This window comes from Boleophthalmus pectinirostris, unplaced genomic scaffold, assembly GCF_026225935.1.
Source record: "Boleophthalmus pectinirostris isolate CB_2022bp ecotype Guang Dong unplaced genomic scaffold, ASM2622593v1 HiC_scaffold_12, whole genome shotgun sequence".
Taxonomy (NCBI): domain Eukaryota; kingdom Metazoa; phylum Chordata; class Actinopteri; order Gobiiformes; family Gobiidae; genus Boleophthalmus; species Boleophthalmus pectinirostris.
Window position 1 is genome coordinate 22272311 of NW_026571018.1, and position 5425 is coordinate 22277735.

The following is a 5425-nucleotide window of genomic DNA, read 5'->3' on the forward strand; positions in this document are numbered from 1 at the left end:
CAAAATACTTTGTAAAATGAATAAAGCACTAAATGTCAGTCTCTCTTCAGTTATTTGTATTCTGTTGCTAGGTTTTATATCTAATACAGATGGCAGATTATTGCCAAAGTGCAAATTTTCATTGTTCTAGTCACTAATAAGGATAACCAGGTTCAACATTTGTGAACATTTGTTATTTCGTATGAGAATACCATATATTCATTAGATAAATCTGTGGAATATAACATCATCACATTCATGAATCTGAAAGCCACCAGGTGTTCTGTTGTATTTATAAATCTTCTAAACATTCTGTGTTGTATGTTCATGTTATTTAATGTTCATGTTATTTTGATTGACTTACACTATATGCATTATGTGAGAGGTTCAGATGAATTTATCCATGAAAAGGGAAATTGATGCAGATTTCCTTGAGCGCTCATCCGATTACATGAACTTGTATCTGGCTCTTGAACCTTCATTATTGGCATGCCTTTTACAATCATCTCTGCATTCTTCATCCTTAAATGATCTGTCTCCATGATAGATTCTCCTCACTGGCATCTGCTCATCTAGTTATCTCAAAAAAACTCCCACTTCACTTCAGAGATCCACCTTGATTTTAAGATGGATTTCTCTCTCTATCTCTCTCTCTCTCTTTAAGGAAACTCAATCCAACGTCCTTGATTTGAGCCTGGAAAGACAGCTCTGAGACCAGGATGGCTGCCACGTATCTCAGGTTAACTCTGCAAATAAAAACATTTTGCCTAACTGAAACTGTTACAATCTAATTTAATTATATATTTTATTGCACTGTGTGGTCTTACACATTTGACTACGATGCCCTAAAGCAGCAAACATTTTTCTTGGCCCCGAGGTTTCCAGGTGAATTGGCCCAAATTATCTTAGTTTTAGTCTTATGTTTTTGGAACAGCTACCCTGACAAAGCCAATATCAAATATTTAGTGTACTCTTTTGAGTTAGAATATTATTGCATCCTCAAAAACATACCTGGGGTTGTGTTTTGTTTTATTCACACATGTTTGAGAAATCCTTTATTATTAGTCTGTCAACATCTCCTAAAGTCAAAAGCTTGTGATGTCAAGAAGCTATAGTTTTCTGTTTGAGAGAAGAGCCCAGACTAAATGTACAGGGTTTGTAGGTTAAACATAAGTGAATGAGAGAAAACACAACTCCAGGTATGTTTTTGACGAGGAAACAGCAGTATAACATAGATCTGAAAACAGTGTAATATGGGCCCTTTAAATAAAGCTTGGAAAAAATGCACATATTTCAGTTATTAACTGTGTTGAGCATCATCAGTCTATATGACCCTCCATCAGCCCTCTGCTTTGTCTGTGTTTTGATATGTGACTCTTGACTAAAAAAACTCTAGACAACACTGCCCTAAAGTAATTTGATTTGTTTTGATTTAGAAATTTCCTCTGAGATGATTATGACTAAATACAACTGATGAGCTCACAGCTGTGTCCTAACTCCTAATAATCTGTACTTGTAAAATGTCTTGGCACACCATACAATACAAAAATATTCTCTTATTCTTCTATTCCTGGTCATTTGTCAAGGATTTGCCTGGAGTGCAGAGTTGATGTGACCGTTCCAAAAGAGTTGAGTTTTAGTAGAGCTCGGCAATGTGAAGGCCGTGCAATACTACCAGACCAAAAATGTCTGTGATAAGAAGCTGACAGAAACATTTAGCACCTGCATTAGTGCGTTCTGATGCTGTAGCCTTGATCAAGTCAAAGTTGAACTTGCCCACTCTTAAAACAATGTAGTAATGAAGTTTTACCTAATGGACAAAGAGAAATGTTTTTTGTGCCAATATGCAAACAAATCTAATACATATATTCATGAGTTTCAGCGTCCTGTTATGGGTGACACTGAGGACTTTTCATCAATCAAAGGATATTTTGCATTAAATTATTATTTGCTATGACAACAGATAAAATTTTTCAGCTTTCTGAAACCCCATATACTGCCATTAAATAATTGTTCCTTTGTTTGTTTGTTTGTTTATTTACATTTAAATTTCTTACAGGGATTTATTAGTGCATTTTCTAGTGAAATCAGGAAAATCAGGGACACGACAAATAAAATATATTATAATAATAAAAGCTTTGTCCAGAATACACTGTAAAACTTCTCTGTAAAACCAAAACAGTGTATAGATGTATTTAAGATACAGTATTTTCTGGTACAGTATAAGAAATCTCAGTCACAACTTTTAAATATTAAGTACTAGAGTTTAAATTTTAAAAACATCTTTGAGTGCTTCCTTTAGCCTGCCACCCACCCAGCTCCAGGCATTTAGGCCAAGGATAGCTGCTTTTGATCCCCTTTACCTTGAAAGAAGTGAGCAAGGACCTGTAATTTTTCAGATAAACCTATAGTTCATTTGAAACCTTGGGGATGAAACATATCCTACATTTGTATTTAGTTTGCACTTACAGTAGTCCTTTGTCCTCAGTTAATGTGGGTTCAGGTCAGACTAGGAGATCTGTGACACTGCAGAGTTTTAACCTTGAGTTTTCACTTTTGCAGATTTCCAAGTTATTCAGAGGAAGAAGGTCTAATATCTCAGCCTTGGCACTTTGCCTCTGAAAACCTTGCTTTTTCCTTGCTGCTCTCCCACACATTCCCGTCTGAGTCCACGCCTTCTTCCAGCTTTACTGTACCTCGCATGTAAAACTCTATGGGGACCTAAAAGCCATCGTATGCGCACTGACAGCCGGCTGCTTCTGTGCAACTTAGCCAAATATTTATGCAATGAAGATGTAATTTATGTGTCACTGTGCAGCTTATGAGGTTTCGCCATAGTGGAATATTTTAAGGCTTGGTACTCTTTAGATCAGACTTTTTGCTTTGAACAACCTTTAAGCATAAGCGCTTTTCAAATAATGCACCAATTTGAATTCTGTTAAGCTTTCTGTAGCTGTTACCCTCTTGCTTTGTGGAGTATTGGCTCGACATCTCGTCTCAAACAAAAACACTGACAAAGAACTTAAAGTTTTCAATTGTTTCATGTTGTGTCCAAAACCATTGTAACCGGCTGGGGATGATTTCTTGTTTGCTGATTTCACCATTGAACGTTTTCCATTTGAAACATGAAACCTTGGCATTAAAAACCAAAGCTGTGTGATATGAGCCAGTGAAGTTATAGACACACTCACAGACAGAGCTTCGGTGGTGCACTGGACATCCCAACACGAAGCACCACTGTGTCTGTGTAAGAGGACAGAGACAGCCTATGACTCATCCTCTCCCCATAGCTCACGCTAAAATGCTCTGATAAGGGGGCTATAAAATACACTTAGTCAAGGTTATTATGAAATAACAAGCCAGCTTTAGCAAAAGGAGAAATACATAATTTATATATGGCAGTAATGAGGCACAAAGTAGACCAAGGAGAATATTATTACAGTTTTCTGTTTCATAAGTAGCTATTGATGCTGGTGAAATATATTTTATTTTATAAACCTTAAAGATGACATTTTATGAGCTTTTAACCCAGTTATAATGATTTCCCTTCCTCACTGGTTTGCTCAGAGTTGTATTTCAGTTGATTGATGCATGTTTGAATATTCCTGTTTTCATCTACCCCCATCCCTACTTTTCTGTACGTATTTGTAATTGTTGTTGTTTTTTTTTATCAGACTCTGGATTATATCTGTAGAGTTAAAAATTATCAAATTTTCTAACAGTAAAAATACATATATAAAAATTTGCTGTTTACTACAGTGATATGCCACTATACTTATAATACTTACTGGTTCTATTGTTTTGAACAGTACTTAATTGGATCCATTTCTATTCCAAAGCTGTTTTAGATCAGTATTGAGGTTTGTAATTAGCAGATTGTAATATCACAATATACATAGAGCTGTGCCTAAGGCAAATAGTGTGTTTGACACTTTCAGTCTGGGCCATTGTTAACTGGTTATTGTTTGTTAAGATTGCTATTTTGAGAAGCTCTGAGCCAGCTATACAGCCATTTTGTTGCAAAATGTTCCCTGGTAGAATTTGGTCATAGTTTGATGCCTGATAAGTTTGTTTTAAAGGCACATGAAATTAACACATAAATACAAGGCTATTTCTTACCTACAGTTGACTGCACGTTACTATAAACAAGACAGCTATCTTAATTTCTCCTCTCAGCTTGAAACAGTCTTACATAAGTTTATGTTGTAGAAATTTGGAAAAAATAAAGGGTAAAACTGCAGATCAGTCATGACGGTCCAATGCAGCAGCAAGGGGTATAATATGAAACACCCATTACATAATAAGTATTAGGAAACACCAAAGTGCCCACCCCATGGTTCAAGGTGTTGCGTGTTGTGAGCTGGAAGAAGAACCGAGAGTTTTAACGTTATATAATGTTTTGTTTTTGTTTTTTTTTATTTCATCCGTTCCTAAAAAGAGACTTTCCCCGGGGGATCTGGAAACACATAACTGGGGTTTAGATCGCTCTTAAAAAATGCAGCATCTGTTTTGCAGACACAACACTCACACGGCACCTCACTAAAAACACACGTTTAATAACCCACGCACATTAGAGGTGCTTCAAGGATCTCAATTTCTTATGTTGTTTAGGAGCGCATAAATATGGCAGTTAAACCATCTCGTTAAAACAGTAAATGATACTTTCAGAAAATCTGCATGTGATGGGCATCCTCTTTTTGGATTTCACAAAATAATTTGACTTTAGACCATCAGGTTCTGTGGTTTGGTTCTCACTGCATCTGAAATCTGTACATGTGTAGATGGAAAAATCTGAATAGCTGGATGAAACTTAATCAAGCATGACCTTTGACCTGTGGTTATGTGTGGTTGGGTAGAGACCATGTTAAGCTTTGGTAGACTTGCCAAAAATTACAAATCAACTCATTTGAACACACAAAATAATACACACAAATGCTTATAAAGTTGCTGAAAATGAAATTGTATGCTTTCCTGTTTTTCTAGGTAAATTATTTCTAAAGGTACTTTTGACATTTTCATCAGATACTTCTCCTTAATTCACACATCCACAGAAATCAAAGCCAAAAAAAGACACCCATAAATGTTTTGTTTAATAATGTGATGATGTGGACTTTTAGTCACACTAACTTATATCTTAATCTTACTAAGATGTGCATTAGGCCTACTTTGGGCATTACTGTTCATACCAGAACACAATGACTCTTGATGTCACAGGCTACTTGAGGACTCCATTGACATGATACTTTCATAATGGGAATATTGCATCATGCAGACAGTTTGCGCTTGGAGGAAACAGGCCATATTTTGGGGCAAGTATTCAAGAATAAGATACTTCTCATGTACTTCCCTGTATTGTGAATAGCTTTAAACTTACACTGTGGTTATATATTTGCTATTGAAATTGTGCAAAATGAAAATAATCTAAACTGACTAATGATTTCTGGTT